The sequence below is a fragment of the Rousettus aegyptiacus genome, unplaced genomic scaffold, assembly GCF_014176215.1.
Source record: "Rousettus aegyptiacus isolate mRouAeg1 unplaced genomic scaffold, mRouAeg1.p scaffold_m13_p_10, whole genome shotgun sequence".
NCBI classification, from domain to species: Eukaryota; Metazoa; Chordata; class Mammalia; order Chiroptera; family Pteropodidae; genus Rousettus; species Rousettus aegyptiacus.
The window spans coordinates 26,222,248-26,235,135 of NW_023416285.1; the positions used below are offsets into that span (position 1 = coordinate 26,222,248).

The window sequence follows — 12,888 nt, forward strand, 5'->3', positions numbered from 1 at the left end:
GTAAAGAATCTCCATAATCAATAAACTCTGCTACAGAACTGATGAGGACAGGGAAGCAGACATTGCATTTGTCACTGAGGTCACTGGTGTCCTTTGCCAGAGCAGTTTCAGAGGAGGAGGGTAAGCCAAAGTAGGCTGGTGATCCATGAACGACTGCAGGTGAGCTGAAGAATAAGCCCCTTAAGTTCCTGACACAGTTGGGGAAGGGGTAGAGTGACCTTGATTGCTGTCCTCAAGGAGCCAAATAGATAGAATAATTTTCTCTAGTTGCTATGACATGGAAAAGTTTGGAGAGCACAGCTGTAAAATAATAGCAGTGGAAGTCAAATTGAAATTCGGGAGTCTACAGCCATGCCACCCTGAAAAAGCCCCAACCAGTCTGATCTCGGAAGCTAAGCAGAGTCGGGCCTGGTTAGTACTTGGATGGGAGACCACCTAGGAAGACCAAGTGCTGTAGGCGTAAAAAATAAAAAATAAGGGATTATAAACTGACATGGTGCTTATAATCTGTGATATCAACCAAGAGTTGCCTCGCCTTAAAAAAAGAGAGAGAAAAAAAAGGAAAAATTCAAAAGGACCAAGTGGAGAAATGCAGGTGAAGGCTCCAAGTATAGAGAATTCTTTTAAGATATATGTCAGTGAAAGAAAGAAGAGAGGAAATAAATGATTCTAATTAAGTTCAATAGGCAGATGCTTGAGCACATTTGTAGAGAGTAGAGAAGGTTCTGGTCTGAGAATGAAATTAAAGATAGAAGAAAAAGAAAAGTTATTTAATGTTAAGGTGGAAAGGAGTGCTGAGGGATTTCACTACAATGACGACTATTTTCTTTGTTAAAATAAGAAGTCGAGTCATTGGCTGAGAGAGAGAAAGGCAGAATCTTGATATGGCCTTTTAAGAGGGAGATAAAGATGTGAAATATCTGCTATCAGAAATGAAAAAGGACGCTGGCAAAAGATAAGTAAAAATTTGCCAATGTCAAGAGCTAAGCTGAGAATAAAGCTCATAAATTTATAACGAAGCTAATCAGCAGAGTTATATGCTTAACACGGCTGTGCAGGGACATGTTGTGCTTGAGTAGATAAAGTGGTTTGATGGTTTCATCTAGAACCAGGACCTGGTAGAGCAAGTAGAATAGAAAGATAAATCCCTGATACTTCAACTGCACTATGAACCAATCAAATGGGTGGGTCGAGGCACAGTATTTTTTTAAAGGTCTCTGAATGATTCCAGTGTATAGAGCCAAGAATGAAAACAACTTCTCTAGAATGATGTCTAGTATAACGTAAATTCAGTTTAGCGAATAAGGGAATGGAATTAATAGAGGCTCTAAAGCTACGAAAGGAGTAAAGACTGACATCTCCATGAGCTTGAAGTGTAAGTCAGAGGACAGTGTTTTCCGAGACAGAGATTTCTAATTTTATTATTTTGGAGCACGTGCAGTTCTAAAGTGATATGATTGAAGCCAATCTGTCTGTGAGATTTTGCCGAAGTACCAGAGGGTTGTTGAACCTTGGTACAGCAGTGGTGGTTAGAGGTCAGGGGGTCGGAAGATTTGTGAAGCTAAATGTTAAGGTTGCACAGCGGATGGCCAGAGGGGAGATGGGGACCCTGCTGTTCAGGGCCCTCAGATTGGATATTGATCTGAATTGAACTGGTTCTGACTTGCACTTTTTCCTGTTATCTTTGTGACCCTAAATTCATGTTTTTCAGCAAACTCCTTGGGCCCTCTGTGTCTGAAGTCACCTTTTCTTCCCTGGGTCCACATTACACTAAGACACACATACTAAAGCTTTATTGTGAATTAGTTCATTTTCCTGCTTTCAAGAGGTTAAGGCATTGAAGGTTGGGAGTGCAGAGTACTGAAAAGTGGAACATGTCACAATTCACCTTGTTTAATTGCAGTTTTGCTTGAGGCTATTCTGATTAGGGCTTCTATTGAGCACGAATGACAATAGAAATAAAATTCATAAAACTCTCTCAACTCCAAATACTATAAGAGTTTAGGAGAAAATAAGAGTGGGGCCAATGACCTTAAAATAGCATTTTTTTTCTTTATTTGAATGAGATATTTATTGCTCATGTATTTTGTTAAAACCCACAAACTTTATATTGGATTATGAGTCACATTGAACTCTGATGGTGATTAGGTGATTAGAGTGGGTTGGGCTCCTATGAAAGAGTTTATGTACACACCCTCCCCACTATCCAGCAGGTAAGTCATTTCCAAGGAATTGTTCTAGAATAGTTGGATAAAGTATGGTCAGGCGGTGAAGAAGTCTGTAACTCATTATTTTATTTTATGAAGTACTTGTACTTCTTCTCCCAGGGAAGTAAACATTAACTTTCTAGATGGAAATCTGCCATCCTCATCATCTCTGAGGTTGCATGACATATCTGGGGGCAACCCCAGATGCCAGCGCATAAAACAAATGGTACAAGCTTCAAGCAACAATTGATTAAGAATTGTTTTCTTTATGGGAAGTAATTAAGTACTCAAAGCAGCAAACACTGGTGAACTCTTCTCCAGCTCTGCTGCCAAGGCAGGATGTTTTGGAATGTTTCAGGAGGACAAGTAAGACACCTCGCTGCAATGAGTGAGAGGAGATGAGCCACAGAAGTGATCATATCAAACGGCATCTGCATAGGAAAAAGGAAGACTTCAAACTGAATGCGTCAAGTGGTCACTGAAGAGGCAGAGCTGAGGAAAGACAGACGCCAGGTCTCGCCTCACATTGTTATTATTCTGTCCCAGGTTTCCACCTTCCAGCCCTCATTTAGAACCTAGAACCAGCAGCAGCTTCCCAAAGGGAGTACTGCCCCCAGCCTTGTTCCTCTTCATTCCATTCCACATTCTGCAACCATTGAGCTCTTTCTAAAATGCCATTCTGGTTTTATCATTTCCCTGCTTAAGCCCAATACGTGGCTTCCCATTTCTCCCATTTCTCATGATAGAGTGCAACTCAGAGTGTAGATGAAAAGGTCTGATATTACTTGATTTCTGACTATCACTCCCTTTTTAAATTTGCCACTCTCAGCTCCTATGCTTCGCTGTATTAAACTTCAGTATGTTCAAAATAGTGAGGATCTCTGGCTTCTTCTTCTGGGGAGTCTCTTTCCCTTCTTTTTCTGGCTAACTCTTCCCTACTTATCAGTAATTTAGGGAGGAGGCAAGAGAACTAAAATGTTAAAGCAAGCAATATTCAGAGACTGCAATACACTGATCAGCCCTACAACTAGACCTAAGGAAACCTGCAGAACAAAGGAAGATTTCAGCAAGGATTGCTAACAAATTATTTCCCCACACTGAGAAAAGGAAAACAGAAAAACAGAGTCTTGTGTAGAGTTGTGCCCTACACAAAATCATTCATTTCTTATGTCTAAAATCATGGGGAACCTATGGATCAAAGGCTAGGAACTGCCAGGAGGCCTTTCATACTATATATTCTTATCTTTTCATGCTGCATACTCTCACCTTTTCTTGCTGTATGCTCATATCAAAGGAAAATGTGTAAACAAAGCCTTTAAACCGTAATTCACAGAAACTAAGAATGGTATATAAACTGGATTCCCTGACACTCAGGGCTTTTTCCTGTCTTGGTTTTTGGTCTTTGCTTTTTCCCTTCTCTTTCCTTTTGACTATAACTTTCTTTTGTTTGTTGTTTTGTTTAAATTTTATTTTATTAGTTTCAAGTATACAGTACATCGGTTAGACATTTATACAGTTCATAAAACTATCCTCCTAATTACTCTTACTCTCCTCTGGCTCTACACCTAGCCAGTACTTTGCCACTGACTGTATTCCCTATGCCCTGCTCCCCATCCCTGTGGCCATCTATCAACTACTAACTTGTACTTCTTTAACCCTTCACCCTATTCTCCCAGTCCCTTACACCTCTCCCCTCTGGCCATCACCAGATTGTCCTCTACATTTGTGAGCCAGTTTTTGATTAGTTTGTTCTTTTGTCCCTTATATGTGAAATCATGTGGTATTTATCTCTCTGTGTCTGACTTATTTCACTCAGCGTTAATAACCTCTAGGTCCATCCATGTTGTCGCAAATGGTAGGATTTCATTTTTTTATGGCTGAGTAATATTCCATTGTATATATAAATAATCCATGACTTCTTTATCCTGTCATCTGTTGGTGGATATTTAGGCCGCTTCCATATCTTGGTTATTGTAAATTGTGCTGCTTTTTATAGGCATTATAATTCTTTCTTGCACTCAAAGAACCCCCTCTCTCTCGGTGCAGGCCCACTTGGGGGAAATTTGTCCTGTATTGCATCATCAAGACTCAATTTAAAGATCCTGGTGGGTACTCCTATAGCACCCTGAACTTCTCCTAGCATAAGTTATTGTATTCTTTAAGCCATTTCATTATCTACCTGTCTTGATGGACAATATTAGCTCGCAACAAGTGTTTAACATTCACCACACCCTATTTAAGCCTTTTCCTTGGCATATCTCATATGATTCCCACAACGATCCTTTGGGGGAGACGCTTGATTACAAATAGTTAAACCAAGGCTTATGTTAAATCATTTGCTTAAGTCTTATGGCAAGAAAGCTCCACAGGGCAAGATGGTGTCAGTCTTGCCTATCACTTGATTCTCAGCAACAGCTGTATGCCTGGCCCTTAGATGTAGGTTGTCCTTACCTTGCACTTAGAATGTGCTGGGCAGATCTCAATCTTACATCAACACGATGAGGAAACTGAGAGATAAAGGTTAAGTAACCTGCCCATGGTCACACAGCTAAGAAGAAGCCAGGCTGAGATTTAAACCCAATCAACTGGCTTCTGAACAACTGTGTGCATAACTGCTGTAAAGGTCTTCCTATGCATGAGTAGAAATGCTTCAAATTGCAGAAACGTTAAGGAAACGAATGAAATAGTCAATAAAGCAAAACAAACTGAGACCACCATTTAATACAGCAACTTGTTAGTACTTCAGATAGCCTCCCAAGACCTCTTCCACAGTACCCACAGCAGAAAGATGAATGCGCAGTTCCCACCAAATGAAAACACAAATGAAAGAAAGATTTTTTTTTTTTTTAAAATCAGGGTGCTCCAACTTTACTGAGCAGTAATCAGTGATTTAAAAAACAACTAAAGTTTCCTTTTTTGGCACTGAAATATGTATTCATATTACATTCTTTAGAGAAAATAGGGAGAGAAATCCAATGGGATTTTACAATAAGAGGTTAAAGTAAACCAGCTATGCTAGAAGGCAACTGCTGTGGTCTGGGAAAAGAGAAGAATGGAAAAATCCTTGCAGTTCCAAACAAGGCAAAAAGTTTAGTTTGGCCTTGTCAAGTACAAGTAGAACTTGGGTGGCAGAGAGAAAAAAGGAAAGGAATGCTTTTGTAGTTATATTATTTTCCCTTCCTAAAATGGAAAATTTTATTGCTATTTCTTTTGATTTCTGTATCGTTTTTGGTGGTTTTGTCTGCAACAAATTGTTTTAAAGATTATATCAGCATTGTTTTCCTTTCTATAAAAAGGAAGAAATTTAATAATTAATAGGAAAAAATACTTTTTGGAGGATGGATGAAGGATAATGGGAGTCAGGAAGACAAGAGGATCTCTAAGTGAGGGACGCCCCCCCCCCACCCCATCATCAGAGGATATGTCCCTGTAGCATTGGTAATTCCAGTGTAAGAGACCCCACTAATTGTCATGAATTTAATGCCAAAACCTTATTTGAATTATCTGCCGCCTTTTGTTAGAGATAAGAGACAAGGATTGTTGACCAGGATGATGACTCGGAGAAGGGAAAGAGCTCACAGGTCAGGGATGGGATTTGTTAGTGGATTTAGGGAGAAGACAATGATAGAAAAGGAGGAAACAAGCACGACTCACAGATGTCCGCCCTTAGCTTTTAGGGGGAGCTAATTTTCGATGTAGGCAAAACTATGGGGAAGAAAAGATTAGGGGGAACAAATTGAAAACTTTAATTTTGTACATGTTAAGTTTGAAATTTCTACACTAGAGTCCTACCTGGTATCCCTTGTTTTACTCATACTGCATTACAGTATTACAGTATCACTGTACAACAGCGAGAGGATCTTTTTAAATTGTAGCTCAGAGTCATCCAGCAACTCCGCAGTTAATTCTGAGTGAAGGCCAAAGTCATTACTTCATTTCTACATGTCTATTTGCTCATCGTTTTCTAGCCGCACTGGCCTCATTGCTGTTCCTTGAACACACCAGGTATACTCTTACTTTAGGACCTTCGCAGTGTCTCCTTTTTCATGGAATGCTCTTTTTACATGTATCTTAGGTATCTTCCTGATCTCGCGTCCTTCAAACTTTTGCCCAAACTTCAGCATCTCAATGAGATTTATACTGAGCTACTTAAAGTTGCTCTTCCATCCCCAGCACTCTACTATTTCTTTTTTCATAGTGCTTCTATTTCATCACCTTCCATTGTACTGTGACCCTTTCATAAGGTCAATTGTTAACCTTTGTCTTCTCTCACTGGAATGTAAGCATCATGAAACAGAGTGAATTGATGCTAATATATTCCTAGGACTTAGAATATTCCATGTCATATAGTAAGAACTCAATAAATACTAGTCGAATGAGTAAAAATAATTATCTCATGTCTAAGAGATGTCAAATAGATGTTTGGATAGATAAGTCTAGAGCTTAGAGCAAAGGTGAGATTTAAAAAAATATTAACCTGGAGTGAACAATAGTTAAAGCTATGAGCAGGGATAAAATTATTCAAGGAAAAAACAGGACTAGAAAAGAGAAGTTTCAATATTACTGGGGAAATGCCAACATGTCAACATCAGATAGAGATGAAGAAACCAATAAAGGAGTCAAATAATTAGAAACAGTAATGTCGGTGGAAACCAGGAGACGCCTGGAGAGGAGTTGTGTGAAGGAGAGAAGGGTCAGCGGGGTCACCTCCTGCCGCATAACTGGTTAAGATGAGGCTAGAAAAGCCTTAGATACTTTAACACCTGTAAGAGGAGGTCCATAGAAAATGTTTAAAATAGATTAAGAAATAGCAGTCTAATCTTATAATTTAAAAATTTGTACATAATTACTAGTAGACACAGCATCAATGATTGGACAGGGGTGTGTTAGTTTTTACTAAAACCTTGTCATATGAGTTTGACGTTTAAAAATTATTTGCATATATTGGATAAAAATCAGTTACACATTGTAACTAGTTTAAATATATTATATAGGAGGTGAAAAAAGGGAGACAGGAAGTGAGGACAGCTTTTTCAGGAAGCTTCGCCTGAGTGGATTTAAATATTTTTTTTAAATTAAAGTAGTAATACCTAGTCAGTAAATCAAATACAGTGCAGGATTTATAATGAACATCAAGGTTTCCTGCCTCTCCCTTTCCAACTCATCATTTTCCATTCACTTATAAACATTTAAGCATATGGCTTCTCCCACGCAGCATGCGCGAGCATGATTTCCTGCCTGGAGAGGAAGGCACAGACAGCGTTTCTGCCAAGCGAGAGAAATGTTGCACTTTTGCGTGAGTCAGCCGCCTGGCTGGCACACTGTTCTGCCCAGGTCTTACCACCAGCAGCCCCTTCAAAGGGAGGACTGCCCAAAGGGAAAGCTAGGAAGGTACAGTGAGGGCATTTCTGTGGCTCTGCTCTACAGAAGCCTATGATGTCTCAGAATCAGGGTCCTCACTAGGGAAATGCCTGTGCAAAGAGGAAAGAGAAAACTGTCCCTTAAAGCTGTAAGGCCTGAACTTAATTGAGGAAGTGAATAGAGTGATTTTCTAACTCTGCCTTCCTTGAGAAGAAAAGGTGAGGAGTCTCACAAAAACTTTTTGTTATGTCTTTGTCCAGACCCTGTAACACCATAATTATAAAGAAGCATAGAATAGTTCTCGTGGTCACACCTCTAATAAGAGTATTGTAGGTAGGGACAGTTAATTGCACTCAGGTGCCTATAAAAGATTTCAAAACAAACATAAAAAGCCCCTAAGGAAAATGACTTAGCTGATCATCAAAGATCATTATTTAATGATTTTTAAAGATTACATTTTAAATTATTTGGCATCCTATCCTTTTCCTTTTCCCACTATATTTAAGAGAATGACGGATCTACAGTTTAATGTAATACGATCCATTGCAAAAATTACTGAACTCAGATGCGATAGGCAGGGCTAGTGCACAAATATGTGCCACTGCCCTGGAGAGGGAATTCATCTTAGACGGAAGGGTAACTAACTTGGGAGGAACCGTCCAATCATTTCCGGAGGGGTGTTTCGAAAGTGTTCCCCATCAAGAACCTAACGCCTTGATGTTTTCCATGATACTGTCCGTCACACTGAAGTGTTGATAAGGTGTGAAGGCACCAGACCTTTTACCTGTGGCATGTGGTTACACCAGCGAGAAGAGGGAAACTCAGATGCTTTCAGGCACCAGACAAGTAAGTAAACTGGGAGCAATGGTGGGACCCACGGGTGCATGGATTAAATTAAATCTGTGCTTATCCACACACACACACACACACACACACACACACACACACACACACCAGCCACATTGTGCTGGCCAAACAAGGGTCTGCTGGCCACCTCCTTCCTGGGGAAGGGAATACTGTCCCTGTACAAACTCTAAGGTTTCTGACTCCATATTCTGGAGTAGAACTAATTTAGGCCTAAAGTAGTTAATCCAAAACGATTGTCTCAAGTCCTACTTATCCTTCAAGGCCTGCTTGAACCCCAACTCCTCCATAAATCTTTCCTTTTTCCCTTTGAGAATGAGCCTTACCTTCTGCTGACCTTGCTCTGTTATAGCCATTCCGTTGTTTTATATTGCGGTGGGTTAGATACGTGTCAGCTTCAGCCCCTGCATTGCAAGGCCCAGCCTTATGAATGCACACCTATCGAACTCTGTAAAATTTAAATGAGGGAATTTCTGAGTATTTGATTGGCATACAGAAATTACCCAAAGTCCTAGAACTACATTTAAATGAAAGAGCAGCTCCTTCCCCAAAGTATTCTCTCAATGTTTCCCAAACTGGTGTTCCTTAGAACATTAGTCCCAAGGGATGCAACCTAAAATGCGCTCTGTGGTCTAATGCAGCACTTCGTATCCTGATAGAGTCAAAAGGCACCTTGGGATTGTAAAGGCTCTGAGAAGATCAGGAGAGATTGAAGTTTACTTTTTTTCACTCGGAGTTCTCTTCATACATTTGGCTATGGGATCCCTTTCAATGAGACCATTTAATGGCTTGTTCTGTGGGATGTAGCCTTTGCAGAGGCAGCGAGGACAGACTCTGGCCCTCAGTCTTCAGCATTCATTATCCTTGCTTAATTTACTTGCCCTCTTCATGCCTAAACTTTCTCATCTGTAAGATGGGCATAATAGCACTTATAGGGCTATTATAAAGATTTGATGAATTAATAAATGTAAACTCTGTGCCTCAGCCTCGATTTGAAGGATTAGGTCAGAAAATCAGGCCTCTCTCCCCACTTGAAATTCAGAAGTAATGGAGAGATATGATAATGATCAAATATAGGCTTTACTACCAATAAAAGCTGTTTGGAGAAGGAGGCTTGATAATGGGTTTGTTAATGTGACCCACCACCTCCCTGCCTTACCCACTTGACCCTCATTTGATTCAAGCCTCTCAGTCTCAGGCTGAGATGGATATGCAGGCTTTTCTTGTAGGGGAGGGTCATTTATAGCAGAGCGAATAGCGAAAGTGTCGGTCTTGTGGATTAGTTTGCTAGAGCTGCTGTAACAAAGTATAGCAGGTCTTCAAATAATGTTTCATTCAAAGACATTTCCTTATAATTTTGACAAGATACCTTACGAACTTAACTCTTATTTTTATCGATTAGCTTATGTTAAAATTGGTTTTATTATACTACACGTCGTTTCGCTGCAATTCCAAGGGCCTATTGACAATGTTAAGTGAGAACTTACTGTACCACAAACTAGGTGTCTCACTTGTCAGGAAGCTAGAAGTCTGAGATTAAGGTATCAGTAGGGCCATGCTTCCTCTGAAAGCTGCCGGGAAAGGTCCTTCCTTGTGTCGTCCAGTTCCTGGTAGCCCCAGATGCTCTTCGGCTTGAGGCAGTAAAATTCCTTTCTCTGTCCTCATGGTCACATGGCATTCTCCCTCATCTCTTCATATAGCCTTCCTCCATACATGTCTGTCTTTATGTCTAAATTCCTCCTTTTTATAAAGACTGCAGTTGTGTTGGATTAGGGACCACCTAGTGACCTCATTTTAACTTGATCACCTCTATGGAGCCCCTATTTTCAAATAATGTCACATCCTGAGGTCCTGAGGGTTAGGCCTTCGACATTTCCCTTTTGGGGACACAATTCAATCCTCAGTATCCTGAGACCAGGCCCTCTAAAACAGTGAAAGGGACTGGAGATAAGTTCTGACCTTCCCCTCCCCCGCCCCCAACATCACCATAGACATCCGTGTCTTGCTTGGGAAGGAGTAAGGGGAGTGGTGGCTTCGAGAGCATCCAGAAGTGCTCCTAGTCCTTTCTCTCCTCCTAAAGCTGGGATTTAAAATTTTCATCTGCTTCCTGTGGGAATGAGAAAGTAGGGAAACATTCCCACCCTCATTCCCCAAAACATACCTTGAGGATGGCTTTGGGAGTAAATAGGTCTTTGGAACTGCGTGTTTGAAATATGCCTTAAAATTTGCTAGCTGGAGTCCTTCCATCTCTCCTGAGGCTCTAGGGCATGAGTGTGTACTGAATAAACTGGTTACCTAGACACTGAGAGACGAGTGCTCCTTGGTGTTGCACTTGGGGCCACTTCCAATTGTCTATGCCCTTGAGGCCTAGGTTCTTTCAAGACTATTTTTTTTTTGGTGGGGAGGGGAGCGTTATTCTCACTAATTTTGGGAATGGCTTTCAGCAGCTCATGCACAACAACAATATGCATTTAGGTTTTCAATAAAGTTTGGGGGGAGGGGAATGAATAGTCAGTAATGAGCGGGAAAAATGAACTTACACATGGGACAAAGATAGTGTTTTAAATAGCAATGGGTAGAAGAACAAGCCAGGCATCTTAGTTTGGGGAGAGAAGCTAATAAATGCTAAGTGTCAATAAGTGCTTGTTTTAGCTCACTTAATCCGCACACCCTGTGAGGCTCGATGCTGGACTGCGGGGCAGAGCAGCTGTGTCCAGAGCTGGAGCTCGGGAACACTGCATAACCACGGCCTCCTTTCTACAAGACAGATGAAGTTGCTCTTATCTCTGTTCTGAGAGCAGTTTGTGTAATTTCTTTCATTGTACTTAACCCATCAGGAATTTTCCATTCTCCTGATTGTGACACCCTCAGGACAGGAATTGGTTCACACCCACCCTTAGCACCTAATTTGCTGCCTGTCACTTTGTAGGTATTTTAGTTAAATAAACGAGTGTCTTTTTAAACAAAGAACCCTTCTGATTCACACAGTTATTACAGTCTTGAAAACAATATTATTTGTCAATTGCAATTGCCTCACACCTAGAAACGAAAGTGTCTAGGCTTAATGATCTATATTGAGAGAAGTGATACTATATTGACCATTCTCTTTCATTACTTAGAACTTTCCCCACCATTTAAATTTAGAAAGCCCAATTTTTTCCTGGGTCTGTTTGTGGAAATGTTCAGGGAATTGTGCTCAGTGCCGGATGCCTTAGAGCCTTCAAGGAACCTGCCGAGTGGTCACCTATGAAGACCTGGTGGAAGAAGGCAGCTCTCAGCCCATAGACTAAGCCGGTAGAGAACAGTAGACTAACTCAGTACTCCATTCTAATAAGTCACAGAGAAAACTCATATGTTAGAGAATCTCAGATACAAATCTAATGGTAACTGAGATGTGACTTGCATTGGGAAATGGAAGGGGAAGGAACCCCCGCTAACTAGCTGCTCATTAAACCAAACACCTTGGTCCTTGTGCTACTCTAAACAATCTTCTCATCTACAAAAATGAAAGAGCAAAGAGAAATAATATGTTCGTGGGAATACAGTTATTAGGGGCTGTGTAGAAATGGCGGGAAAGAGTGTGTCTCTCCTATTTTCTAAACTCAAAGAAGAGAGAGAAAAATGGATATTGCTTCTTGGTCTGGTGATTTGTCTCTGGGCAGCCTAGATCTTTAAATATTTGTTTGCTGGCTTCTGTGTTTTCATTAATTCATTTGTCTATTTATTAATTTATTTAACGAGCATTTATTGTGTACCTACTGTGTGCCAAGCACTCCGTATACACTGGGAACATAGAGATGAATGAGACCTATTGACTATTCTTTAGAATTTAGGGAAGAGTTTAAACATGGAGCAGACTGAACACACCTTGAAGGCAGGGGTAGAGACTGACTCAGTGTGGTAACACCAATACCTGGCATGATGACCAGAACATAGTAGGCAGTTAATAAATGTTTATCGAATGACTTAATGAAGTTATTGGTCATAATTAATTAAGCGACTATCACACTGTAATGTTAAACTACCAATACATGTAGTATACTCCAAAACTTCAATAAATACCAAAAAAGTAATTAGCATGGTAGTAATCTAATTAGATTTTCTGGGTAAAAAGCTATCCCAATATAACCTATAGCATATACATTCTTTAATATATTGAAACTTCAAATGTGCTACAGTGCTGCTCAGTTGTAACTAGGCTTTAAATGAGCATCTAGGTTAGAATGCTCTTCCTTAACACTAGCTAACATTTCATGTGACCGTGGCCCAACCTGAGGAAAACAACTGACATAAAAAAGACATCAGTTGTTCTAGTTACCTCTGTGAAAAGAATAGTGTGGCATGGGATGACAATTTCAGTGAGGACATTTATAACAGCGGGTGTGTTTATATTCTTATTGATTTCTGATGGAACTTTTAAAATAGGAGCCATAAATTATGTATGGCCAAGACCTAT

At 40.2% G+C, this 12,888-nt stretch overlaps 1 pseudogene; it reads left to right on the forward strand.

The window, feature by feature from the left end:
* The first annotated feature begins 341 nt into the window (after positions 1–341).
* LOC118608989 lies at positions 342–460 on the forward strand (annotated as a pseudogene).
* The last annotated feature ends 12,428 nt before the right edge of the window (positions 461–12,888 follow it).